Source organism: Microcebus murinus, chromosome 17 (assembly GCF_040939455.1).
Source record: "Microcebus murinus isolate Inina chromosome 17, M.murinus_Inina_mat1.0, whole genome shotgun sequence".
Classification (NCBI taxonomy): Eukaryota; Metazoa; Chordata; class Mammalia; order Primates; family Cheirogaleidae; genus Microcebus; species Microcebus murinus.
In genome coordinates, this window is record NC_134120.1 from 46,454,081 (window position 1) to 46,470,382 (window position 16,302).

Genomic DNA, 16,302 nt, shown 5'->3' on the forward strand with positions numbered 1-16,302 from the left:
AGTAATTGCAGTAAAACATATTTAAAACTGACTTTAAAAAAGCACCTCAAATCAAAATGTGCCTTAGAATCAGAAAAATTTGATTGTGTTTCTTAAATACTACTGCCAAATAGCAGTCTTCGGCCAAAATCAGATGTGAGTTAGGGGACCAACAACGGTATTTGAATTATTTAACTTGGAAAACACAGGTTCTGCTGTTAACTCATAGAGTAAGTAATAAAAAAGGAAGACATAGCTTAAAAGAAAAAGCACTGGAAATTCAAAGCAACTCTAAACATTCTGTTCTTTTTCTTTTTAAAAACCTTCTGATTTTGTTATTTTATGCATTTCTTACTCCTGCTACCTTCATTTTTCCCGTCATCTGCCCCATTTTTCCATCGTCTTACCTTATTAACATTGCTAATTGTATTTGTCAGTTTTGCCACAATTTCAATGCTACTTAAACAGCTGTGGGTTTTCTCTAGCAATTATCAGTCACTATACTTAGGTTTCTAAATTAGTTGTTGAAAGGTGCTTTAACCTTGAGAAAACAGAAAAAAAGCACATTGCATGCTAAGCCTTAGATTTATGTCTATGTTCCTTTTACACGACTAATTATTGAAAAGGATTTTAAAAATCACACACGTAAATAATGCATACTATAAATTTATAAATTAACAAGGCTTATTATATAATTCTCATCATTTTATCTTTTTTCCCTTACCATACACATTGTCATATATGCTTTCTTTCTAATTATATATGTATAGATTGGAATATATAGTGTATAAATTGGAATATCAAAATACTGCCAAATTCCTGTAACAGTTCCCTCTCACAACCTATCTTCCAGGTGGCTAATACCTCTCAGAGATACCCACAGTCATATAAGTGGTCTCTTGAGGTCATGGGCTGTGGTAAAGACAGCTTTTATAACATGTGGATTTTTTTCCCCTTCTCCATCTCCCTTCAAAGAGAAAATTTCCTATTATATTGCTTTTCTTATTTTCCATCCTCAACTCTGCCACTGATTTTCTCCTTGACACGTCCAGGGAGAAACACAAAGTTTAAGGTTATTCATCGACTGATAGCCCCTTCTATCAACTACCAACAACTAAATTTAAAAAATCTGTAATCCAGAAACATTACACTTCATGTGGCACCTATTTCCCTTATAAGTTAAAATAAATTCAAAAATAACTTTTTAGAGTTAACAGGTTTTGGTATTTTTAAAGGTTTAGTAATAATATACTGTTTGTAGGTAAGGTCAAAAACTGGTAGAATAATTTTTAAATTAATGTAGGTTCACTCCTACCCCCTTCTCTCTCTCCATCCCCAACCCTTTCCCCACATTTTCTGCTCCAAGGAAAGAAAAAGGTGATATTTCAACAGTGCAGAATTCTTCACTGAGAAACATTAAAATGATAAACATTTTGGAAAACAAAGTACACTTTAAACCCTAACAGTTCTTTCAGACCTATATTGACTCTTATAGTAGTTGCCAACATTTGGTAAGGATTATCCTTCCATTAGACAAAAGCGAGCATTCCTTAGATAAATCAGGAGTTTTTGCCATGAGACTCATAAAACCTTTTCACAACACAGATTTTCAAGAGAATCCTTTAAGGTTTTAGGAGGCTGCTCCTTTTACTAAGTAACAAAATACACCCCATGGTGTCTCACTGACCCCACTCAGCTGTCCTTTGACCTCCTCAATTGTTGAAGCCTAACTCCAGGGTCCACAGAATGTGCCTCCCATATCAAAAAGGCTAATGTTGCTTCCTCCTAGCACCTGGTGAAACAAAATGCAACAGTTCTCCCTCTTTCTTCTGCCTCCTCCACTCCATCTCTGACCATTTTCCAGATGTTCCAGGCCCAAATGTTAAGCTAATACTGGGTTTCAGCATCTGCGTGGTCACCACGAAGGGACAAACCGGGACCAGGCTGAAGTGGCAATGACCCTCTTGTTCTTTTTGGCCTCAAAAGGATACAACGGGTCATAAAAGAGGAAAAGATCTTTGGCCTCTTTTGGAAATACCAGGCTATTTAAGCACATTAAGCACATTGTAACTTCCAAAAGGAGACAGTACCCCTTCTCTGATAGACAAGAGTTAACCTAAAACAGTAGCGCTAAATTTTCAATTCTAAGCCAGCTTTTGATTTTCTTTGACATAGGAGGGGGGAAAAAAGGCTTTATCTTTTTGCCTTTTTAAAGTAAAAGCATTCTAAAAATAGACCAAAAAAACTTTCATAAAACTTTTATAACATACATCTCAGGATAGTGTTATACGAGACAAATTTTAAATATATGTGGCCCCTAGATATAGTTTGGGTTTTTCTGCAGAAGCCAATAATCTAGCAAGTCTCTTTTATTAGATAATTTGAAAGATAAAATTTCAATCAACAAAGGGGAATCAAAAACTAAATTCTTATTTTCTTAATTTACGTATATAGGAAATATTTAGATATATAGGAAAAATTTAGATATACAGGCTATTATAGGGAAAAAACTTATTGAAGAATAAGTTTTGTTGGGGAGGAGAGAGAAGATGGGCAAGGGGAGAAGAAAGCAAGGAGGGGAGGAAATGGAAGGAGAAGAGTCCATGGAAATATTGCTTAATCACTTACAGGACAAAGTATAGTGGCTTTATTTAAATTCTAAATACAACTTCCTAAAACAAATTTGATCTTGAAAGTTTTTTGGGGGGGCACATATAATTGTACAATACCTTGGTTTATTTATTAACATTTTTGAATCACGTTCATGATTAGGTTGGGCAGTCAACACTTCAGGGAGTCTGTTGCCTAGATTTTAACTTGTTTAAAGCTTTTTTTGCACCTGCAAAAACATAAAAAATAAAAATATATACATAAAGACATAAGTTAATTTCCAAATGCATTATATTCTATAATATAATAATCTAAATATTTACAATTCCATAAAAATCACAAGTAGAAATTAATCATCAAAGTCTTATGCAACTCCATAAACATCATAACTGGCAAACATATGGATACTCCTCCTTTCTAAATACTCCCCAAATAATACTTCTATTACTTATACTCAAAAATAATTTCCCCCCACTAAATGTAAGTTGAATAAGTCTGTCAAGTCTGCATTTGTGACAGGTGTTACCATAATGCCAAGGCCCACAGACTATTTTTAGCAATTAAATTAGTCTAAGGTAATTTTCTTACTTCAAGGAATTTAATAATAATCCCTAATACTTGGCAAAAAATTTACTAAAAAACTATCAACAATATAAAACACCACCAACATTGATTGAATAAACTCCAAGAAGCCTGAAGAAAGAAAGAAAAAAAAAAGAAGCTACTGTTTCCTATGCTTCAGAGTGGTATATTTCTAGAAAATATTAAAGTAATTATAATTACATATAATTGGTTGAAAATTATAGTGTGCATATTATTCTCTCCACTTACTAGATTATGGTCAATATAAAACTATTACATGAAAAAACAGGAAATATAGTTGTAAAGCATAAAGTGAAATAACACTGTCATTGATACATAACTTAGAAGCATTTCTAGTCCTTTATTACTGTAAAGAAAAAAATGAGGGTTTTCCTACAAATGTACTAATGTCAATAAAAATATATATAGCACTAAAATCTTTGAAGTAAAATTAACTTAGGTTATCTAAAAATGTTTTTTTTTTTTCATTTTGCTTTTCTTTTATGCCAACTATGTAGAGGGGAAAGAACCATTTTAGACTTTGGAATAAAAACATTTATCTTACCTCTCTTAACTATTAGAAGAATGTCTTTAGGCAAAAGGATAATTCAAAATGCAAGAACCAGATTTTCAAACTCACATATTTCTTGTCTATCCACACAAAAATAGACATCTTTTTCTAAGTCAGGAGGAGCCTCACTACCTACACCCCAACCCAAGATTACCCCATATGGTCAACAAGGTCAAACTGCATTACTTGCCAATGAAACTATATTACTCCACAAGGACCTTAATGATTTAAAAAAAAAGGTCAGTAATCCAATTCCAATAGCTTCAGAGTCTAAAATTGCTAATTTTTGGCCACGTGCTGCACACTTCACCTGTTAGTAATGACATTTTTGTATTTTCTTCTAATTACACTCAAAGCTAAGACCTTTGGCCCTGGGCCACAGACCCCTATTCAGGCTGCACACATTCTCCTAAATGACCTGATCCTTTGTTGTCACTCTTACTCTTTCATCTATTATTTACACCCATAGAGAAGGAAGATACTCAACCATTTGTATAGCTTAAAGCTTCTAATCATCTTAATTTCTTTGCCTTTCAACCTATGGTCTTCTTCATAGACAAATGCCAAAAAGTTTGACAAAATCATTTTTTTCAATCGCATTCCACCCTGCCCCCCTTCCTTGGTCAACCTCCTTCCTGTTCCCTGTCTTTCATGGGAGGGACTTTGTATTAGGCAGGATTTACAAATTTTGACATTCACCAACAAAATGAATTTCTAAATACAATACAAATCTCCAACTTGTTCTGACAGATCATTAACAATTATATTTCTTTCTTTGATTAAAGAATCAACTTAAATTAAGTTGGAGGTTCCTGAAAATAACTTAAAATGTGCACCCAGCCTCCCTTAAGCATGAGCATAGAATTTTCAGGATTCCCATATAAAAATGCCAAAAGGCATTCAGTAAACAATAAGGATGTTAGTTATGTGGCCAAAACTTTCAAAACACTTTAATATCTATGTTTGTTCAGTTGCTTACTGAAAAAGCAAAAAAAAAAAAAAAAAAAAAAAAAAAAACAGAGGGAGGAGAGCAAAAAGTGAAAATAAAATAGAAACAAAAATTTAAAGGTTAGATTTTAAATTTAATTTTTAAAACATTTCAAAAGACTGCTAATTCTCCAAACAGCAAAATCCTCACATAATATATTCAATGTCATTATTTCCCAACAGTTTTCACAGATTTTTTAAAAATTCCAAGAACATTTTGCAAACCCAAAGCACAGAATTGTTTACCATGATGTAGATGTCTCCCTCAGATCACGATAGCCTCCCAAAGATTCTGATTTCCAAGATGTTTATAAAATGACATCTGATCCATCTTTGCTCTCTCTTCCTCTATTGCTCAGCTTACTCTTGATTTCTAACAGTGTTTCCTTGTTGTCTGTCCCCTCTGCAGACCCTGAAACCCCTTGTCTTTTCTTATTTTCACCATTTGCTTCAACCAGCAGTTCACTGGAGACCCATCCATCTTGTAATGCCTAAAGTGACAGATGCTCTCAGGAACGACCACACTGCTGAGTGAACAAAAGATAACATCACCCCCAGGAACTCCAGAGAGAAATACAACTGCAACCTTAAGACAGGGGCTGACTTGACAGACATTGGACCATAAACCTCTTCTAAGCGAAAAAGAAAACAATTGCCACACACACAAAAAAATCTGACACAATCAAAGGCAGAAAAGAGTGATTATTTGTGGATTGCCTTTTCACTCTGTAACTCACTTTCCCCCCCCCCTCAATGCTTTTATATTGGGGCAATTCACTCACCAAGAGGCAAGAGAAGTTCTTTGGGGGGAAACAAGCCTTTCTCAAGTATCTTCTTTTATTCAACAATATTCAAAGTGAAATTCATTCACATGTGTGTTTCAGGAAATCTAAGACTAGATACTACATTCTTAAGCCTGACCCTTCTTGTCTGCATAAGGCAAACTCAGAAATGCTGACTCAGTTCTACTGCTGTGAAAGGCACATGCATGCTTTGCAAATTAAAAACACATTAGAAATTAAAAAGCAACATGTGACAATGTCAACAATCTGTGCAGCTCAGAAAAAAAAAGCTCACCATTCATTCATCAGACAACCTCCAACTTGGGTTAAAAAGACAGTTAACAGAGGATTCTGGGAAGGGCTGCAGATCTCTTTTTCTAACAAAGGAAAGGTCATATTAACATCTCCCAGCAACAAACTAATGACAGAGAAGCTATAGATGCAGGAGACTCCGCCTGATGCCATCCAGGATTTTGGGGTTTTGTTATTGGTGGTGTTATTATTTAGAGCATCTTATTTAAAATCATTATACAGCAATAGTAAGTAAATATATCTCTAATATTTAGATATATACAATGAAGGGGAATTTTTGAAGCACATAAAATAAAAACCAATGTGGAGGTCAGTTAAGAACCTTGTGTGATCAATGTCAATTACAGAGATTAACAACCGTTTTTATAATAGATACCAAGCGACACAGGGGAAAACCTCTGTTGCAGCTAAATATGTGATTAGTCTCAAAAAGGGCAAATGATACAGATATTTATGTTTATATCTAAAGTATCTAAAGAGTTTGTATCTAAAGTAAAGTTCCAAAATGCTTAAGAAAATTCCATCAATAATACTTCTAAGAAGAAATGTAAGCATTTATAATGACATTTCTTTAGGAAAAAATTTTAATATTTCTTTAAAACTTTTGCACAGAGAGCCTTTCAGTTATGCTACAGTCATTTTTCTTTGGAGTCACAAATGACTCCTCACATCCCCATTTTCTAAAATAATATAAATTTTAAAAGATATTTCATTTTATCTCCTGTGTTTGAATTATTTGGGGGGCAGAGAGTAAATGAAAATTTTAAAACTTGATAAATCAACATATTTCTTATTGAAACATTTTTATGTTTCCCTTATTTCCTCAAACATTTCAATATATCTTTAAAAATAACATAGTATGGTATTTCAAAATCTCAGAATCTTTAGGTTTTTTTTAAAGGCTGACAAAACAGAATGCATACAAAATAATAAAAATGAATAATGCACAATTACATAAAATAGAAAAAAGATTAATCATAGAATGCTTATCATTATATAAAAGACTTGTTCTATTATGGACTGGATCATTAACAAGAGGACTTTGTAAACAAAGCCTTACACACACTGCACACTGGCCTTAAGTAATGCCCTACAACCTATTAATCCAAAAGTACCACATCATGCAACACTCTCAAACTTTGGCATTAATACCAAGAGAGAAGTGACCTTGAAATGACAGCTCTATTGCAGAAGGCTCAAAAAAAAAAGACCGAATTAAATGACCTACTTTTAAACACAATAGGATCAATATGCATGCAGGAAAAGTACACCCCTGTGGAAAGTTCTTATTGCCTGATTGATCAAAAACAAAACAAAACTTTTTTTTTTTAAGGGCCTCTTCCAGATCACAGTCAGTACCAGAAATCCACACAGGAAAAAAATCCATCAAAATGAAACCCTAAAAGGGTTTACCCTTCACCATCCTATTTGCACTTCAAAACCCTGTTAGTCCTTCAGTTAAACCCCAGGGCTGAACCATTTCAATAATAAGAGAGGTGGCCAGTAGTGATTTATCTCCCATTTGGCCTCTGGACAGAGCTGTAATGTCTAGGAAGCTTCCCTTCCCTGACTGAAACCCTCCCCCAAGTCCCCACCTTCATCTGTGCAGCCTTAGATCTGCAATACCTAACAAATATGCCACTTCCAATCAGATGCAAGAACAGTCTGTACCTCAAGATTTGGGTACATTATCTTGGCAATGATTTCAGAAAATGGAATGCTCCTGAGTAATCAGAGCATTGCAAATATCAGGTTAAATTTCAGGTTCGCTTTGTTGTAAGTTGGGGAAGAAAAGAAACTTCCTTAACTGTAGCCTCTTTCTTCTCGCATACGTTGTTATCAGAACTTCTTAAACTTTTCCCAAATTATACCTTGGCATTCTTTGTTTTGGACCAATTAGCTAACTTCCTGGAGTGTGGTGTTCATTTGAAGTTAAATCCTTACATTGCAAAATATGTTAACAAATCCAAAAAAGTGGAGATTTCAGGTCACAGACTCCTGAGTCAAAAAGACCTAATAACAGATATCAGACCACTATGACTCAACTGATTTATTCTAGCCTTGTTATCAAATATGTACTATAACTGTCATCACGCACACTTATACAATTTTCCTCTAGTAAAATAAGCACCAAACAATGTCAACAGTTATTTAAGTTGAAATATATGTCCTCCAAATCATCAAATGTGAAACACAGTGAAGTTATTCCTTAGAAATACAGGCTATTTTGTCACTAGGCATGACTTACCTATTTCATCATGTTGTTCACTTGTTTTCTAGAGTAGAAAGAGAATAAAATGTGTATACATCCTTTTCCCTATCTGTTCATTTTTTCTGTTTTATTTAAACGAGGAGTTTGCTTTTCTAATTGATTCTGATAAATTACATCTGAATGCCACATTAACAATTTGCACCAAATGATTCAATTATAGTGATCCAATTTTACAAGTTGAAAATGTTCAAGCTATTTCATTCGCTTCATAAATTTGGAGACTCCACAGGCAAAGATGAATGTATTTCATTTAAACCTAATAATATCGGTTAAGAAAAGCTTAAAAATAAGAAAGGCAGCCGGGCGCAGTGGCTCACGCCTGTAATCCTAGCACTCTGGGAGGCGGAGGCGGGCGAATTGCTCGAGGTTAGGAGTTCGAAACCAGCCTGAGCAAGAGCAAGACCCTGTCTCTACTATAAATAGAAAGAAATTAATTGGCCAACTAATATATATAGAAAAAATTAGCTGGGCATGGTGGCGCATGCCTGTAGTCCCAGCTACTCGGGAGGCTGAGGCAGGAAGATTGCTTGAGCCCAGGAGTTTGAGGTTGCTGTGAGCTAGGCTGACGCCAAGGCACTCACTCTAGCCTGGGCAACAAAGCGAGACTTTGTCTTAAACAAACAAACAAAAAAAGGGCAAATATATGACTGTTAAAAATACAAGCAGTAGAAATTTTTGTCAATAGAAAGGAAAAAATTATTCATGTTTTTAGAGGTATTTATTAACAAAAATTACATTTCTTTAATTAAAAAATGTACTAAAAATGTTCTTATACCTTATTAGCAAATATTTTTTATTTTCAGAGCCCTAAATACCACAAATTCCAGAAAAATCAACTCTCCTAGTAAATGACTTTATTGCATGCTATCAGATCAATGAGTCTCAGATTTATATTTAAGATGACGTAAGAATTCAAACTGGCATTAATAACAATATTCAGGAAAACAAATTTCTTAACCCACTACATGACATCAAAAACGAAAAGGTTTCCTTAGAGAATCAACAAGAGTAATTGATGCACCACAGAGGAAATATTCAATCTTCATTAAATATTTATTCAGTGCAATAGATTGTTAGGTGCTATTTAGACCTCAAAGAAGAAATAGTTCCTGTCTGGTAGGAATCATGTCTTAGGAGAATTGAATGGAGATAAGAGGCACTTCCTCAAGTCATGGCCCTATACTTCAAAATGACAATGCTAAAAACTAAAAATGTGCTGTAAAATGTATATTACTACTCCGAAATCTGATACTAAAGAAAGTGATACTTAAGGGAGTATTAGCTCCAACAAGGTTTGACTGGGCATGCAACTTGAGTTCTTATTAATATAGCACAATAAAATTTGGATGTTCAAGATGCACAGTTCCCAATGCTGACCCTCAGTAACTATGGTCAAGACGCCATTTTCTCTGGGTCTCAGTTTCCTTATCCATAAAATGGGGGATAAAGTCATACACTTCTAGATTGAAAACACTATGGCTGTATATATGTGCAGATGACATGATTTTCCATATAGAAAAACCTAGACTCTACCAAAAAACTGTTAGAACTAATAAACGAATTCAGTAAAGTTGATACAAGATATACAAAATCAGCATTTCTACACACTAACAATGAATTATCTAAAAAAGAAATGGAAAAATCCCATTTACAATAGCTATAAAATGAAATAAAATACTTAGAAATAAATTAACCAAGGAAGTGAAAGATCGATGCACTGAAAACTATAAAACATGGATGAAAGAAATGGAAGACACAAATAAATGGAAAGATATCCTGTTTTCATGGATTAGAAAAATTAATATTGTTAAAATCCTCATACTTCCCAAAGCTATCTACAGACTCAGTGCCTATCAAAATTCTAATGATATTTTTCACAGAAATAGAAAAAACAATCCTAAAACTTGTATGGAACCACAAAAGATCCCAAATAGCCAAAGCAATCTTGAGCAAAAAACAAAGCTGGAGGCTTCACACTCCCTGATTCAGTATCAACTACAAAGCTGTAGTTATCAAAACAAATGGTATAGATGTAAAAACAGATACATTGGCATAAAAATAGATCAATAGAATAGAGATCCCAGAAATAAATCCATGCATTTACAGTCAGCTGATTTTTAACAAAGATGCCACAAAACATATGTGGGTAAAGGACAATCTCTTCAGTAAATGGTGCTGAGAAAACTGGATATCTACATGCAAAAGAATGAATTTAGACCCTTTTCTCACACCATCCATAAAAATCAACTCAAAATGGATTAAAGAATTAAATGTAATTAATACCTGAACTTTAAAACTACTAAAAGAAAAACATAAGGGAAAAACTCCATGACATTGGTTTGGGCAATGATTTTTTGGCTATGACTCTAAGAAGCACAGGCAACAAAAGCAAAAATAAACAAATGGGATTACATCAAATTAAAAGGCATCTGCATAGCCAAGGAAACAATCAAAACCGTGAAGAGACAACCTACAGTGGAAGGAAATTATTTGCAAACCATCATCTAATAAGGGATTAAAATATAAACTATATAAGTAACTCAAATAACTCAATAGCAAGAAAACAAAAAACCCCAATTTAAAAAATGGGCACAGGACCTGAATAGACATTTTTCAAAAGACGACATACAAACAGCCAACAGTATATGAAAAAGTGCTCAACTCCTCTAATCACCAGGGGAATGCAAATTAAAACCACAATGAGATATCATCTCACACCTATTAGAATGGCTACTATCAAAAAGATGAAAGATAAGTGATGGAGAGGATGTGGAAAAAAGGGAATGCTTGCATGCTCTTGGTGGGAATGTAAATTAGTATAGCCACTATAGAAAACAGTATGAAGGATACTTAAAAAATTAAAAATAGAACTACCAGATGATCCAGCAATCCCACCCCTGGGTATATACACAAAGGAAATGAAATCAGCATACCAAAGAAATTTCTGCACCCCCATGTTCATTGCAGCACTATTCATAATAGCCAAGATATGGAATCAACCTAAGTGTCCATCGTTGATGAATACATAAAGAAAATGTGGTATATATACACAATCAAAAAATATTCAGCCTTTAAAATGAACAAAATCCTGTCATTTGGGCCAACATGGATGAACCTGGAGGACATTATGTTAAGCGAAATAAGCCAGTCACAGAAAGACATATGCTGCATGATCTCAATTATATGTGGAATTTCAAAAGTTGCATCCACTGAAGTGGAGAGTAGAATGGTGGTTATCAGGAGTTGGGATAGATGTTGGCCAAAGAACATAAAATTTCAGTTAGATAGAAGGAATAAGTATAAGTATAAGAGATCCATTGTACAATATGTGACTATAGTTAATAATATATACTTGAAAATTGCAAATAGAGTAGATTTTAGGGGTTCTTACCATAAAAAATTATAAGTGAGGGCCGGGCGCTGTGGCTCACGCCTGTAATCCTAGCTCTTGGGAGGCCGAGGTGGGCGGATTGCTCAAGGTCAGGAGTTCAAAACCAGCCTGAGCAAGAGCGAGACCCTGTCTCTACTATAAATAGAAAGAAATTAATTGGCCAACTGATATATATATAAAAAATTAGCCGGGCATAGTGGCGCACGCCTGTAGTCCCAGCTACTCGGGAGGCTGAGGCAGAAGGATCACTGGAGCCCAGGAGTTTGAGGTTGCTGTGAGCTAGGCTGACGCCATGGCACTCACTCTAGCCTGGACAACAAAGCGAGACTCTGTCTCAAAAAAAAAAAAAAAAATTATAAGTGAGGTAATGGATATGTTAGTTAGCTTGATTTAGCCATTCCACAATGTATACATATATCAAGACATCATGTTGTACACCATAAGTACACATATGATTTTTATTTGTCAATTAAAAACTTTTTTTTAAAGAAAAAAGAAAACACTATGGTGGGGCTGGGCAGAGAGAAGATCCCATTCTCAATAGCAACATGAAAAATAATGCCTAGGAACCATCTGAATGATAGATAGGTGATAACATTATTTTTTTAATTATCAAACTATTAGGTGATTTAAGTGAAAATTTACACACATAGAGAAATATAGGTTTTTAAAGAGAAGTCTAATCATTGTAAAAATATGTATTTATCAGAAAAAATAATAAACATCACATAATTCTAATTAATGTATCAGTAGAATTTTTGTGAAACTTTACAGAAACATCCATAAATTCAGAAGGAAGATTATTAAAGAAAAGATAGGAAAAAATCTTTTCAAAAGGTTATAAGGGGAGGTGTGTCTGAACCACAGAAAACCATACTACAAAGCTTTTGGTCATTAAATCCATGTCACAAAATCCAACGAACATTTTTTCAGTTCTCATCTAACATGCTCCTTCAGCAGATTTCTAAAACTTCCTTACGTTCTGCTAGATTTCCTCTCACCACTTTTCCTGCATCCATATGCTCAATTTCCTAAATGTTGGCATTGCACAGAGCTTAGTCTGTGGTAGCCATCTTCCAAGATGGACCCAAGCAATCCTCACCTCCTGTATAATACCCTCCCCCACATTGAATCAAGGCTGACATGTATGATCAATAAAATATTGAGTAACAGATACGGTGTGATTTCCAAGGTCATAGAAGATACTGCAGCTTCTGCCTTGATCTCCTGGATCACCTGCTATGAGGACAGGCAGTCACCATGCTGTAAGGAAGCCTAAGCAGCTCTGTGGAATGGCCCTCATGGGCAGGCACTCTTCCCAAAAGCCTGTACCAATTTGCCTAATTGTTCTCTTTGCCTCCTCTCTGGCACCTTCCAATCACTTCCCTCCATTATAGTGCAAGTATCATGTCAATCCTTTGCTAAAAGCCTTCAAGGTTTTACATTGCTCCCAGGATAAAAATTCAATTTCCTAAGTAGCCCTGCCCATCTCTCCAGCCCTATCTTGCACTGCTCTCTGCCTGAACACTGTGCTCTAGCAACAATGATCAACCTTTAAAGACATATTCCCTCTACCTGTAATACCACCCACCTTATCTTTTACTTTTGCCTATTTAAATTCCTTTCACCCTTTAGATTTCAACTCAAACATGGTTCCTAAAGGAAGCCATCCCTGACTCTCTGTCCTTCCCTACAAGCTCTCATAGAACCTTGCTCATTTCCTTCCTAACAAGTAACTCACTGTTGAGCTATGTAATAATCTGTATAATTAATTAATGTTGTCTTCCCTGTTATATTCTAAGCTCCATGAAAACAGGAACTATGTTTTTCTGTTTTTGCCTATTATTGAAATCACAGAGTCTACTATGGTACTGTCCAACACAGTAGGCACTCAAAAAAAATATTTTTTGAATAATTTAATATGCAGAGCTGGAACAAGAATGGGAAACTCACTGGTGACAGTCCAAAAAGGCTTTCTTATCTCTAAGATTATTATATAATAATTGAGACATTACAAAATAACAGAGGGAAGGACAAATCATTCAATCATCCTGAAATAATGACAGACAATTTATAAACTAATAGTTAAGAAACAACTTATTTAAGATGCTAAAAATAGGCTGGGTGCAGTGTCTCATGCCTGTAATCCTAGCACTCTGGGAGGCCGAGGTGGGTGGATCACTCAAGGTCAGGAGTTCAAAACCAGCCTGAGCAAGAGTGAGACCCCATCTCTACTAAAAATAGAAAGAAATTAATTGGCCAACTAATATATATAGAAAAAATTAGCCAGGCATGGTGGCGCATGCCTGTAGTCCCAGCTACTCGGGAGGCTGAGGCAGAAGGATTGCTTGAGCCCAGGAGTTTGAGGTTGCTGTGAGCTAGGCTGATGCCATGGCACTGTATATAGCCTGGGCAACAGAGTGAGACTCTGTCTCAAAAAAAAGACACTAAAAATAAAACCCAGAGAGAACAAAAGATTAAATTTAAATGTTTATACATAAATACATTTACATGACCATCCACATTAAACCATATAAAAACTAAGAGGAAACAGAATTATTTATTATACTGATATTTATCACCTATATTAACAATATTTATTATGGTATCATAGTGAAAGTTTAGCATTCTAAACATAGTAATCATAAAGGAAAAAAAGACTGACATATTTGACTAGTGAAAATATTAATGTAAAACTTCTGTATATTAAACACAGAAATAAAATGAAAAAACAATCAGCTAAGAAAATGTTTCTAATCAAAAGAGTTAAAGTCTATTATGCACATGATAATGCAAAACATTAATACCTCTACCCCTGAGAATAACCTAGTATTGCATCAATAGGGAAATGGTTAAGCACATTATAGTAACAGTAACAACTGCTACCATTTATTGAATACCTCCCATGTACCTCACATATACTGTCTCGTTTAACACTTACAAATCCATCCATAAGTGGAATACCATGATAAATATATTTTTGATATAGATTTATAACATATAAAATGGAAAAGTATGTTATGTTTCTATAAGGAAAAAATTAATGTATAACCTGCTAAGATAAAGACATAAGTCCAAATAGTGTGATATAAATCACATTACAGTGGGTGATGTGATTCTAGAATATAATTTTTTTTCCTTTGTGCTTATATTTTCCAATTTTCTACAGTAAAGCTTACTTTAAAAATTTAAGCACATTGTAAGCTTAATTAAGCCCTGTATCTTTTGTGATTATTATCATTATTACTATCTTTATTGATTTTGACTGAACATTTGATATTGCAAAACATCGACTTTCTCATTTGACGAGTAACATCTTTTCACACAAGTAGGTTTACTATAGGTAAAAGTACTGTGACAAATACTGTTTATGAATGTTCATAAAGACTATAAATACTACAATTTGTTTTTTAATACCTCTTCCTATATCATTTTTATGAAAAACCAGTAAATTTGTTAAACTTATTTATAATAGCTTGCTTATATGGAGCTTTGTAAAACCTTTCCATGATTATATAGGAAGTAGTCTGAAATTCATAAATCCTAGGATCAAACACAAATGTCACAACTGAGTGTTTGAAAACTTTATCTTCCTGTGCCTATTCAAACTTATCACCCATCATACCCCAGTATGCAATATCTGTTCCTATCAATTTGATTTCATTGCTGTTTCCCACAAATATCAAGCCCACATCCATCTCTGTACCTTTGTTCAACTTGTTCATCTTACTCCCTCACTCAATTTTTCAGCTAGTCTTAATTCTTTTCTTACTTTGCTCACATTTATCTTTCTCCTTTTAACCCTGATATCACCTAGCATGCTTCTAGGGCATATGGGCACTTAAGAAAAGATATCATTAAAATATTTTCATGATAAAACCTACCTATATTGAATTAATATAGAAATGGTGCATCTGTCAGTGTTTAAAATAGAATTTTTTTTTTTTTTTTAGACAGAGTCTCACTTTGTTGCCCAAGCTAGAGTGAGTGCCGTGGCGTCAGCCTAGCTCACAGCAACCTCAAACTCCTGGGCTCGAGCAATCCTACTGCCTCAGCCTCCCAAGTAGCTGGGACCACAGGGATGTGCCACCACACCATGCCCGGCTAATTTTTTCTCTATATATTAGTTGGCCAATTAATTTCTTTCTATTTATAGTAGAGACGGGGTCTCGCTCTTGCTCAGGCTGGTTTTGAACTCCTGATCTTGAGCGATCCTCCCGCCTCGGCCTCCCAGAATGGTAGGATTGCAGGCGTGAGCCACCGTGCCCGGCCAGAATATTTCTATTTTAAGAGATTTTTAAAAATCCTTTAAACGTCTTGAATAGAAAATATATTTACCTGATTAAAAATCTAGAAATAAAGGCTGGGCACGGTGGCTCATGCCTGTAATCCTAGCACTAGAAATAAATAAATAGTAAAAAGTGTCCTCTCAACTCTTGTCCCATACTCTTCCATCACAGGAAACTACTTGGATTGGTTTTTTTAAAAATATATACTTCATAATTTTTTAAATAAATGTATAACTAAAGACAAAAATACACTCTGTTGCACCTTGCTTTTTAAAGTTATGAGATATTTTTGAAATTTTTCTTTATAAGCACATAAAAATCTTCCTCATTTTTTTGTAGCTTCAGAGAATTCCCTGATATATTTATACCATACTTATTTTAAAGTAGTCCCTGAATAATGGACACTTGGTCTCCAATCTTTGTTATTACCAAAGATATTGTAATACTCAACCCAGCATTAGTACACAGTAATTTTGCACATGGATAAATTTCTAGTAGTAATTGTTGGTTAAAGGATATATGCAGTT

General features: G+C 34.5%; 1 protein-coding gene across 4 annotated transcripts in view; it reads right to left on the reverse strand.

Moving 5' to 3' along the window:
• Positions 1-16,302, reverse strand: part of GREB1L (GREB1 like retinoic acid receptor coactivator) — a 257,646-nt gene that overhangs the window by 137,295 nt on the left and 104,049 nt on the right. For all 4 annotated transcript variants that reach the window (XM_075993604.1, XM_075993603.1, XM_075993602.1 and 1 more), the window contains exon 2: positions 2,709-2,818. The gene's annotated coding sequence lies outside the window, so the exon portion shown is untranslated. The remainder of the gene's footprint in view (positions 1-2,708; positions 2,819-16,302) is intronic.